Source organism: Amblyomma mixtum, chromosome 8 (genome assembly GCF_055824585.1).
Source record: "Amblyomma mixtum isolate Tamu chromosome 8, ASM5582458v1, whole genome shotgun sequence".
NCBI classification, from domain to species: Eukaryota; Metazoa; Arthropoda; class Arachnida; order Ixodida; family Ixodidae; genus Amblyomma; species Amblyomma mixtum.
Window position 1 is genome coordinate 137,879,890 of NC_143019.1, and position 12,927 is coordinate 137,892,816.

Genomic DNA, 12,927 nt, shown 5'->3' on the forward strand with positions numbered 1-12,927 from the left:
GCACTTTATTCCTGGATAATTAACATCACGAAATAGAAGAATATGCGCGTTGTGGTATGACGCCGTGAGTTGATTTAGGATTAAGTTCATGGGCAAATTTTGAGCTAGCATGCAGGGGCTTATAACACAAACTAGAACTGATTGTGAAGAAGTACCGTACAAAAGCCACAGTACCTCTAAGTTGGAAGTGAGGCTGATGGGTGAACATGATAATTCCGGTCCAGCAGCAACCAATACGTCACCTCCTGGAGAATTTCGATCAACTCCTCGGTCATTTCGATGAACGGAAACATTTGACGAATCAGCAACAACTTCAGCACCAGTGATATCAATGGTGAGCTAGGCTTCAGTTAGCATCAGCATACTCCTGTTATAGGATGAGACTATGCAAGACACATGTTCCCACTTCGGCAGAAAACTGCGAATATTAGTGAAGGTTACAAAGAGCAAAAAATGATTGCTTGATAAGGTACCGGAACGAGTATCGACCACTTTTCGGAGAGACGACCGCTATGGTATTGCCTTAACCGTTTGCGATGGGATACCATACATGCAACGTTTAGCAGCAGTGTGTAATGTCTTGTAGCGAAGTGAAAATATAGCCTCTCTTAATTTGGCGAATGCTACATGGTGACTACGCACGATTTGAACAGAACGAGAGAAGTCTTCACCGATACTACATGATGTTTTCTTTAGTTTCCGGGCAATTGAGAGAATATTGTCTTTAGTTTAGTAGGATGTGAATTGAGCTATAATTGGGCGGTGACGCTTATCAGAATGGCATCCAAGACGATGTGCGTGTTCTATTCCTTTAGGTTCGATTGATAAGTTAAAACCATCCTGGCAGTAACGAATGATTATATCTTCAGCTTCGGCACATGTTTCGGGCGCATGTTCGTCTTCAAGGCCATAAACGTCGGGTTATTCCCTCGAGATCGCTTTTCGGCGTCATCCAGACATGCCTCTAGTGCAGAGACTAAGCAGGCTGTCTGGGCGGTGTTAGTTGAGACAGAGTGAAGTTCTTTTTTAAAGGGTTTTCAGAGTTTGGTAGTGATTCTCGAGATCGGTCATTCTTTTGTTCAGATCGGAGATAGTTTCGCCTGTAGTTAGCAACTGTTTTTTTTAGTTCGCAAACCTCGCTGATGAGCTGAGCTTAATCTACGAAAATGTTTTGAAGTTCGGCGACAAAAGCGTCAGTATCTGGACCGCGATTAGTTTCAATATCACCGGATAACATAAGACGTGAGCGGATACATTCAGTAGCGATAGCACTCAGACACTGTGGGCTTGGTAGCTGTACTAAGAAGTAGTCGCTAGATTTTTTTCTTTTTGCGAAGAGGCTATTTTGTTTACTAACATGCATGGTAAGGAAGAGCAGATTAGTGGCCTTTGCCATGGCGCAGCCACAGAGCCGATGATTGCATGATATATACTCCCGTATCTTCCGTTTCTGACCAGGAACATTTAGATAATGCTCTTCTTAGTGTCGTTTCCTGGAGTGAAAAATGGGGCATGGAAATCAATACTAAAAAGACAGTGCTGTTGCGGATAACAAGGAAGAAAAATCCGTTTTCCTTCAGCTATCGCATTAATGGCGTTTCAGTTAAAGAAGTGCCACGGTATAAGTACCTTGGCATTGTTCTAAACTCGCAACTAAAATGGAATGACCATATAGACCACATTAAATCCTCAGCTTCGCGTAAACTTGGTTTTCTTCGCCATAAACTTAAGGACGCACCTAGCAAATGCAAACTATTAGCCTACAATACTCTTATAAAACCAAAACTCGAATATGCCGCCATCGTTTGGGACCCACATGCAAAAAAAGACATAAGAGAGTTAGAAAAAATACAGAGGCGCGCAGTACGTTTTATATTTAATAAGTACAACAGAACTGATTCCCCATCCTCGTTAATGGCAGCAAATAATATTAAACCTCTTCACGTCAGACGCAAGATAGCCCGTCTATCTTTCCTTCACCAACTAATCCACGGAAAACTAGGCATCTCTCCTGCCTTCTATGTGCAGTTTTCTGAAACGCGTAGAACTCGACGTCATCATAATCACACTTTAGCACCATACTTCGCGCATACTAACGCTTTTAAATTTTCTTTTTTCCCGAAAACTATTGACGAATGGAACGCCCTGCCTCTACAAGTGATATCGGCTGTTGATTTTGACAAAGCACTTTGTGAGCTATTTTAGATTGTATATGTGCTACATTGTTCTGTGAATGTGTTTTTCTGCCCTCCCTGCCTGGACCCAAATAAGGGTCTGCAGTATTGTGAAAATAAATAAAATAAAAAAAAGTGCCGTTGACGGATCTCGCGGTTTTACACTAGATGGAAATGGTGACGTCGACTGTGATGGAGCAATGCAAGTGGCAGCGAAAGTTAGGCAGATCCGCGGTGGCGTGTCGAGGGCAGCGCTGACGCCGTTGTTGACGCAGCCAGACCCAATCTCACCGCAGCCAAGATAAACCGCAGGGAGGGACGACGAACCCGAGAGCGCAGACGTCAGGCCAGTCAAGAAGGCGACAATGATCCCGGCAAGCACATGCATTGTAAGGAAGAGCGGATTAGTGGCCTTTGCTATGGCTCAGATACCAAGGCCACCTAGACGAGTATGACATGCTAGTTTTTTAAAACTGATTACTGTTTCGTATGTGGCTGAGATTGCAGTGCACTATTTTTTACGTAAAATGTTTTGATTTTGTTATTATTATTTGTGTTCAGTATTGCTTGTCATTCATTCCAATCTGTGTTTGTTTTTGGCTTTAAGCTGCCGCAATCAGACGCTTGGATTTTTTTTTTGTGAGGGCAGGCCTTAGCCAGGTGTTTTGAAACGCCTTTTGCCGGCACCTTCCTGGCTTACGTTTCTCGACAGTAAACGAAAAATTCAAGAAGTAGATACATAAACTAGGCCAAACGTTAAGGACAGATACGACGAGGACAGAGAAAAAACGGGTGTTAATGACATCCTAGTCGAAACCAAGAAGATGAAATGGGGCATGCAATGCGAAGGCAAGATAACCGATGGCCGTTAAGGTTACCGGACTTGATGCTAGGAAAAGGGAAGCACAGCAGGAGATGGCATAAAGTTTGTTAGTTGGACGGATGAGATAAAAATGTTTGCGGGGATAAGGAGGCTGTCGGTGGCATTGGACAGGGTTAATTGGAGAGACAAGGGAGAGGCGTTCGTGTGGACGTAGGCAGGCGGATGATCATGTCGTGTGCTGCCCGCCGGAGCACAAATTTTCTGCCAGCCCCGGGAAGTCGGCGGAGTGCCAGAGGGGAAAAAATGAAAGCGTTGCTATTGCCATGCTGGAAGTTTTCTGACCGGCGTACGGAGATTTGTGGTCTGCCCGAGAGACTCAAACGCCGGAATGAAGTCAGCAAGTGGTCCGGGAGTGCCCACGATTGCATATAAAATACTGCCGCTCTGGACTAGCTGGCAGTGGCACGGATGTCTCAGACATTGTTTCAGGCTAGTGTTTACGACAGATTCGAAGAACGCACAGAGCCGTTTATTTTGAACACTTCCTGGGTCTTCGAGTGGCAGCTTAGCGGCTGTCAACGGTGTGTGAAAGCAAAGTTCTCTGTTTGTTTCTTCCGGAGTTTTTCTATAAAATCATCCGGAAAAGTGGCGCCGGAGAGGCGGACCCGTTCTTTCGCCGCTCTAATCGCAAACAGACGCGAGTGGCACTTCTTAGGCTTCGAGAGTACCGAGTTAGTTTTCTTGGTTTTCTTTTCGCCACCATAATGCCCAATGGTTGCTTTTGATCACGTGTTCATTTTCATATTGACCACGTTGGCCATCGTCTGCGCTGGCCGCGGCTTCTTCCAGCCGCGCGTCGGAAATGGCGTCCACTTCTTGGACTTTGAAGACGTGCTGCAAATTTCGCGTGCTCTAGGGCAGGATTCTCTGAGTTAAGCTTCTCTGTATAGATTTCGACCGAAACTAAATGAGCTTCTTTTCATGTGGCCACACCTAAAAATCGAAGAAACGCGACGTGTGGCTTGCCTGCTCGCAGTTCGGACTGATAAAACTGGTTTGGTCTTAGCTTGGTTTTATGGTTTTAGCGTCCGAAGGCGACCGAAACTTGGGAAAATAATCTTGAAAAAGGATGGCGCATTTGTCTCGTCGTTTATTTTTTTATGTCGCGGCCAATGCTCCCTTCAGTTCAGTAGCCCTAGCCTCCTACATGGGCCAAGATAGAAATATGATGCGAATGTCACTTGCAACAGCTTGTTCATGTAAAGCGACAGCGTTTAAAAGTAGTCTACAGACTGCTGAAACGATTCGCACGTTCTGTAAGATGATTCTCTCTGTTGAAACGCTTATTCGCGCTGGAATTTGACGCAGACATTGCATACGACACTCTTGATTTTTCAGTATCAAGCTTGGATCTTGGAATTTGATCAGAATTATTAATAATTACCAGTCACCTGCAGGAATGGCGACCCCCATTACAAGCTGCTTTAACATAGTGCGCGTTTAGCATTGAAACAATCTGTATTCCATCGCATGCCCATCTCATACGCATGTAGGCAGCCGTTCGTCTACACATCTTTAAAGGGCCCGGGTCAGATTGTGGTCATTAATGGTCATAAACCGTCTTGTTTCTGTTCGGCGAAAACTACGGCGAAAAGTACTTTTGGGTTCCTTAAAGACGGTTTATTACGCTCGCGAGACGCAGTCCGCTGACGTTCCTCATGCAGGCGGTAGCAGACCACGCTCCCCACACCTCAAAGCGACGGCAGCTCCACGGCCTAGGCGGCGATCGGATGGTTCCGCCCCGTTCCCCGGCGTGCCGCCGCTGTTTTCAAACTGACCTTGACTGAAAACGTTGGTTTCTTCCTTGAAGCCTCGTTCATTGCGAGCAGTTCTCCCCCGTCTTTGTGCTGGCCAGCATATGCAGCCAGGCGCTGCAACCAAAAACTTGTTCAGAATAGAGGGATATCGCTGGCACTATTCTACCATCCTTCAACCATTTGTTGTGCTTCTGATATGCATCGATGGAATAAGGAACCTGCGCTGAAGTTACCCATGTCAATCACTGCGCAGTAACGTACAGCCTAGCGAGAGCAGCAAGCAGTTTTTGTTGCATTCGTAGTGCTTTCAGAAGAATGGCCTGAGGGGCGAGTTGGTGCATGATGAAATGAACGGCGGCGCAACAAGGACACTAACAAGAGAGAGGTTGTGCGCATGTGGTGTCCCCTCTCTTGTTAGTGTCCTTGTTGCGCCGCCGTTCATTTCATCGTAGTACTTTCCTACGCCTACTTGCGCTTACCGGCATGCGCCTCCACGCTTGGTCGGTGCAGCGCGTGACGTCCGTCACCTATCTGGGCTACGTCGAGAGAAGGTATAGGTGAATAGGTTATCAGCCATACGTGAGCCTGTAATCGTTCAAAATGCACTCGCGCGTTCGTACCGACCCAACCGGCTGAAGGCCGCAGCTTTTAGTAGCCGGATGGAACAATGGCAGTGACAAATGGGCAGCGCATGTTCCCCATTTTAGGCGTGAGCAAAAAAGGTTAGAACAGTGGACGGCAGATGACAACACACGACGCTGCAGTAGCGAAAACACCAATAACGAGATCACAATGTTACCAGGTTATTTCGCCGTTCCAGTGGCGCCATTTTTGCTGATCTTTTTTGACGACGCCTGTATACCTTCGTCGTAATGACTTAAGGCGGGCGTCATCTGCTGCATCATGTGCTGCATCATTTGCTGGATTTCTGCCTTAAATTTAGTGAGATCCTCGTTGCCTGTTTGCGACGGGGCTTGGGTTTGTAATGTTTGTGGCTGCGGATGGCTGTTAGATTTAAGGTCTCGTACTGCCTTCGTGAGCTCTGCTTTTTGGCGCTCTAGCTCTGTCTGCCTAGCACGTGATAGTGTTATTTCGCGTCTCAGAGCTGTTTTCTCCGCGTCCTCCTGTCTAGGTTGTTTGCGGTTGCTGTTTGTGTGTGTGTTATGTTTTTTAGTTATCCCTCCGAGAGGTACAACAAGCGGACGTGATCCTACGCAAAGCCTACAAAACCGCACTCCCCCTTCCTCACAGCACTTCAACCGAAAAGTTCCTAGCCCTAGGACTACACAACACTTTCGATGAATTGAGAGAGACACAACTAGTCTCCCAACTGCGCAGACTACAGCGGACCCCACCTGGCAGGGAGCTCCTAAAGAAACTGGGCCGTGCCGATCAAATTCAAGAGATACAGAGGACAGAAACAATCCCGGACGAATATCGCAACACACTAAAAGTAACGCCCATACCCACGAATATGGATCCCAACCTGCACAAAGCACGCAGAGAGGCAAGGGTTGAATACCTACAAAAGACATTAGCACCCCAACAAACGACAGTATACGTGGACGCAGCCACATACACCAGAACAGCGCGGCAGCATAACACCAGTGCGGCAACAGCGGTGATTGACTCGACCCTACGCGAGATCACCAGCGCATCACTACAAGACTGTACGATAGTCGAGGCTGAGGAAGCGGCCGTCGCTCTAGCGGCAGCGGAGGGCTATCGGTCTAAACGGTCTCTAACAATCCTTAAAGACTCACAAACAGCATGCCGCAACTACCTACGCGGCAGAATAGGGCACAGAGCGCTCCGCATACTACGCTTTGGGGGCCACATAACACAACGACAACCAAACGAAGAACCAATCAGGCATACGATAGTATGGACGCCGGGACACGCGGGAGTAACAGGGAACCAAGAGGCGGACAGGATAGCTCGAGGGTACATTTATAACCGAGCATCCAAAGTAGGCGACCTCGAGGGGAACGAACCTGTACCTCAAGATTATTCGGCGATACTGAACTATTACAAGGGCTGCAGAAAGCGGTATCCACCACCACACAACTCCCTTAGCAGAGAGGACTTTGTCGCGTGGAGGCAGCTACAAACGGGCTCGTACCCGAACCTACACGTACTCAAAAAAATGCACCCCACACAATACTCAGACAAATGCCCTTGATGCCAAGAAGCACCCACGCTGTACCACATAACGTGGGCATGCTAGAGGAGAAGCGTGGTACCCGTTCTAACAAAGCCGAGTGCGGATCAATGGGAGGGAGTGCTCTCCAGCGATCGCCGAGTCGACCAAGAAGGTATGATTCCGCGAGCACAACTGGCAGCAGCATCCAGCGGAGCCCTGGGCTAAGGGCAGCCGACCTTTGTACAAGTAGATGGACGAAGCCATCTGACAGCCGCAGCAGAAAAGCAAATCTAGAGCTTAATAAAGTTTTTCACTCACTCACTCAAGGCGGGCGCGTTGGCTATGTCAGTGGTGTCACTGCATCATTGCTTGACCTGAAGATGTTTAAGGCGGTAGCGTAAATGCACGGTTTAAAGAATGTCTCTCCAATCAATCCTCTCCCTTGCCAGCTGCGGCGACCGCGTTCCCGCAACTTCTTAATCTCATCCGCACAACCTAACTTTCTGCCGTCCCCTGCTACGCTTCCCTTCTTTTGGAATCCACTCAGTTACCCTTAAGGACCAGCGGTTATCTTGGCCTCGCATTACATGCCCTGCTTTAACACCTCCTTTTGGGCTAGTTGGTGCATTCTTGAATTAGAGAAAAAAAAATATTGCCAAACCATGCACACCACAAGAAAGAAATGAGAACGAGACACAAGCGCCCTCGTCCTTTCTCGTGGTGTGCATGGTTTGACGCTATTTTTTCTATAATTACATGCCCTTCCCAGGCCCATTTCTTTTTCTTCATTTTGACAAGGGCGTCCTTAACCCGCGTTTGTTCCCTCATCCACTCCGTCCGCTTCCGGTCTCTTGATGTTACACCTGTCACTTTTCTTTCCATAGCTCGCTGCGTTGTTCCTAACTTAAGCTAAATCTTTTTCGTTAGCCTCCATGTTTCTGCCCTATAGGTGAGTACGGGTAAAATGCAGCTGATGGGGGAACCCACCATACGCGCTCGACACCATTTTTATTCTTCTAGTTATGTATTTCGCTCTCATGATCCGGATCAGCTGCTACTACCTGCCTCTGCTGACACTGCTCATTTTGCCTATAGAACAGCAAATATAGGTTGCGGTTGAGTTACCTTATAATGTGTTGCTAATTTACAAGACACGCGGTTTGAAATCACTGGGAATGCGTTCATGGTAGAGAGGGGTCGGTCAGGTGGTTTTTCATGATCACAAAGTGAACATCCGGAGGGGAAAACTCAGGGTGCTTTTGTTGCGAAAGCAACACTACGCTAATCGCCGAGCCATTCCGCGGAGCTCTGGAAAGGCCAAGCTGCGCATGCCCGAGGAGGTGGTGACGTCACACGGCGCACAGCAAGCGCCCCGGGGCCGCCGCCGGAGCCACCGTAGCCGCCGCGCTCTCTCCATTACCTCGCCGATAGTCTCGCTCGCTCTGATGTTCATTTTTCTGAAGGAACCAGCGCACAAAACACAACGGACAAGAAAAAGGTGGTACACGACGGACAGGAGCGGCGGTTTTCGGCCCGAGCCGAAAACCGCCGGTTTTCGGCTCGGGCCGCGACCCAAATCATCCTACCCCGGCAAACTGGCATTATTCATCATACTTGTTGGCATCTTATCTTTTTCATTTCCATTGCCCTGTTAACTTCATTGCTTTTATCGCTTATATTGGCTTTTGCCTTTTTGTTTTTATCGGTTTTTGTTATCAGTATCAATTTTCATCTTCACGAGGTCTGGCGTTTTTCCCTTGTTTTTTTCCCTGTTGTTTTTTTTGCCTCCATTGAAACTGGTCACCTTCACATGTTATATTAGTTAAGGTTTTTGGTTTGCTTGTGCCGCTTGTCTCATCATGACCTTGTAGATTTCACTTGTTCTTGCTTTCCCTGTGTGACACGCCTCCCTGACATGGCTGTATATATACGTTGCATCTTTACTTCCGAAATAAAGTTGTAAGTTCAGCGCTCCTGTCCGTCGTGTACCACCTTTTTCTTGTCCGTTGTGTTTTGTGCGCTGGTTCCTTCAGAAGTATGTATTACCAACTAGCCCAACAACAAGTGTTGCTCTGATGTGCAGTAGCGATTGCGTATCGCCATCTGCGTGGTTTGTGGCCTATATAAAATTGGCAGTGGCTTAGCTCTGCTATGCCAGGATATACGTAGCGTGAGCTGAGGGCGAAGTGTCCACATCTCGGTGGACACCTGACCCAAAGGGAAGCGCATAACTGCCCTGTTGGAACCGTGGAAACCTCAACCATTCTTTAAGCTAAGTGGCGGTAGTGACACGTGTGCGCTGCATGCGCTGGCATTGGTAAGGTTGTGCCAGAAACGCGGTGAGGAAGCCATAGGCCTTCGGCGTTCCTTGTGTTCACTGGCGCTGGCGTTGACGAAGTTTTACACTCCGATCATTTTAAGGAAAGGCGCGATGAGGCACGCCAGCTTTGCTCCTCGCGCATGAGCAGTATGCGCATACCCGAGGAGCACAGAGCAGCGATCATACTGCATGCACAGTATGATCGTGCAAGAGCACGCGAAACGATCAGACTGTGGGCAATGTAGTTCACGCAGCAATATATGGCTACGCGCAGATGTTGCTTTCGCAATCCTCCAGGTTTAACCCCTGCTAAACCACAGCTAATTTTCCTACGTTTCGACAGGAGCCCTTGTCTTCGTCTGGACAAAGGGTTCATCACTGGCGGGGTTCAAATGGGGTCGTCACTCCGAGGAGGAAGGCCCGAAGGAGGGGGGGAGGGGTGGTGAAGTTGGAGCGGTGTCAGTTTGAGGAGGGTGAATCTTGTACAGGAATGATGATGAGGGGGAGGAGGGTGTGAAGTGGAAATGGTGTTAAGATGGCGTGGGTGAATCTTGTATAGCCATGATGGTAGCTACAGATCTTCAGCTGCCGTCATCTTTCCTTCCTCCTCGGAGGGCCGACCATATTTAGCCGGTTAACCAGTTAACCATCTTCAGCAGCCATCATGCCTGGACAATATTCACCCTTCCACCCGCGGCGGTGGCTCAGTGGTTATCGCGCTCGGCTCCTGGCCCGAAAGACGCGGGTTCGATCCCGGCCGCGGCGGCCGAATTTCGATGAAGGCGAAATTCTAGAGGCCTGTGTGCTGCGCGATGTCAGTGCACGTTAAAGAACCCCAGGTGGTCGAAATATCCGGAGCCCTTCACTACGGCGCCCCTCATAGCCTCAGTTGCTTCGGGACGTTAAACCCCAATAAAAAAAATATTCACCTTCTCATCACACTGTCATTCCCACTTCACACCCTCCTCACCCTCACTGGGCATTGCTCCTAAGAGGGACAACCCTATTTAAGCCCCGAGAGTGATGAACGCTTTGCCAAGATGGAGACAAGTGCTCCTGTTGAAACATTGGCAATCGCCCTGAGGTTTTCCCCTCCCTTGTTCATTTTGTGATTTTTAATGGCGTTATAATACTTGATTATTGTTTTCTCATGTGGCTCTATACTTTGACAAATTCATTAGACCGGTGTTTTAATAGATAGATTTCAGTGTTTCATGAATAAGTGCAGTGATCTTCCTTCCACGTCATTTTTTTACATCTCTGGGATTTTATCAGAAACCTCACTAGAAAGTCGTTGTTGATGTTGTTAGTAGCTGTTTATTCGTAATAAAAATAAAAATTGAAGGAATAGATGTTGCTAGCCGCGGCATCTGTCATCGAAACGTGAAGCACCTGTGCTGCGTCCAGCGGGAATATCGGCAGCTCTGACTTCCGCTAGAGTTATGTCCGCGTCTATCTCGTCGTTGTTGCTGCCTTTGTACTCTGGTAGAGTTCTCCGTGGGTGTTGGGGGACGTACATTGTTTTTTACGCGTGCGAGTAACTATGCATCGGTTCTTTCATGCTGTTGGGAGATGATGGTCAGTCTGTTTTGCGTTTCAGATTTGCTAGCGTTTGGGTTGAGCAGATGCCACAGCAGCTGCCAGGTTTGACGGTGGCCTAGTTTGCCTCTCATCGGGGTGCATATTTGCTCCCACTGCTGTCTGGTTAGTTGCTCGCTGTTTTCCTCGATTGTTTTGTCTAGCTCCGCTATTTGGAGCTCGAGTTTCCTGTTTGTCTTATTCTTCTACCACATCGTGATTATTGCTGCTCTACTTTCCCAGAGTTTCGATAGCCTACTGTCTACCTCAACTTCTTGAAGGTCCTCTGGGATTTCTTTTGTACACGCCTCTACGTCATTTACTAGCACATTGGACCAGGCATCGATATCCCCGATCTTTGAAGGCCACCCGACTTGCCGCTCTTGTTTTAAAGTCCTTAATTCATCCCAGGCTGTTCTGCAACGTGGCTTTTTTGGCCTAACCTTCGGTGTGCCTATGGTGGTAGCTATGATGTAGTGATCACTAACGAGAGTATGTTCTGTCCGCCTCCAGTCAGCTTTGTATACACCACGAGTCAACGTTAGATCCGCATTAGTGTCTCTGGAGACACTGCTGCCGATTCTGGTGCATTAATTCAGCTATGGCACTAAAACCTTCATAAGCAGCACGGCTACACATAATCACAAATAAGACCTTGAGAAACCTAGATGAGGGCTCCATAGAAGCACTCACCTGCTATGCGAACGAGTGCTGGAAAAGCTCCAAAATACCGAAGTCGGGGAAAATAGCAGAAGTCATCCTCATTCCGAAACGACGCAAACCGTTCAGCTTACAACACCCTAGGCCAATCTGTCTGACATCCTGTGTAGGGAAGCTACTGGACAATGTAGTGTTGAACAGGCTCACAAAGAACATAGAAGGAAACGAGCATCTACCGGCAACTATGGTTGGCTTCAGATCCAGCTATCTACCCAAGACGTCATGTTGCAGCTCACAGAACACATACCGGGCTTTAGCCGGGGTCCCCAATACGCCGGCTAAAGACACCACAGCCGTCTTAGCGTTGTATCTGACGAAAGCCTTCGACAATGTAGAACACGAAGATGTGCTAGTAAAGTTACAGGCTACCAGCGCGGGCAAAAGAGCATACAACTACGTTAAAGACTTCCTCTCAAACAGGCAAGCAATCGTCAATGTGGGAGACTTAGCTACAGACACGAGAGAACTAGGTAGCAGGAGCACTCCACGTGGGGCAGTACTATCACCGCTTCTATTCAATTTAGCCTGTATGTGCGTAAACGACGTTGCGCTATGGATAAAGACAGGCAGCGACGCAGAGGTAGAAGAAGCATTACAAGCAGGGGCCAACACAGTAACCGAAGTTACTAAAAAAGGCGGAATCGCATGCTCTCCTTCCCAATACGAGCTCCTCATTATACTCACCCCCCCCCCATTCCCTTGGCCGGGAAAGCCATCAAAACGTCAAACTCAAGATAGAAAACCTTGACATACCAACGGTCACAGAAGTCAGAATCTTGGGAATGGGACTGCAAAGCAATAGGCAAAATCCTACCTTAATCAAAAATACGGCCAACTACGTTGACCAAACAGCTAGGCTCATCAAGAGGGCCACCAGCAAAAACAAAGGACTGAAAGAAAAAGGAACGATAAGGTTAGTGCAAGTCTTTGTGCTCAGCCGCATATTCTACGCACTCCGATATCTCAGTCTCACGAAAAAGGAGAGAAATAAGATGGACGCTCTAATACGCCGGGCATACAAAACGACCTTGAGACTACCACCCAACACCCCAACAGCTAAGCTCATGGGTCTAGGCGTAATAAATACGGCGGAAGAATTCATTGACGCCAGTCGACAGGGTAAATAACACGACTCTCCAGAACTGCAGCCGGCAGAAAAATTCTACAAAGTGTCAACGTAAAATATAGGCAGAACTCACCTCAAATCATGGATCTCGATGGGGAAATAAGGAATTGTATCAAAATACCACCCCTCCCAAAAAACATGCACCCCTCTCACATCATCACCAGAAGGAAAGCCAGCACGGCAAATATGCACAATAAACTTAAAGACGGCAAGTCAGAGCTCTATG

At 47.9% G+C, this 12,927-nt stretch overlaps 1 protein-coding gene across 1 annotated transcript in view; it reads left to right on the forward strand.

Annotated features, from left to right (window-relative positions):
* Positions 1-2,453: 2,453 nt before the first annotated feature.
* LOC149334596 (uncharacterized) overlaps positions 2,454-12,927 on the forward strand; it is a 57,286-nt gene continuing 46,812 nt past the window's right edge. Inside the window, exon 1 of the mRNA XM_089555243.1 lies at positions 2,454-2,563. The gene's annotated coding sequence lies outside the window, so the exon portion shown is untranslated. The remainder of the gene's footprint in view (positions 2,564-12,927) is intronic.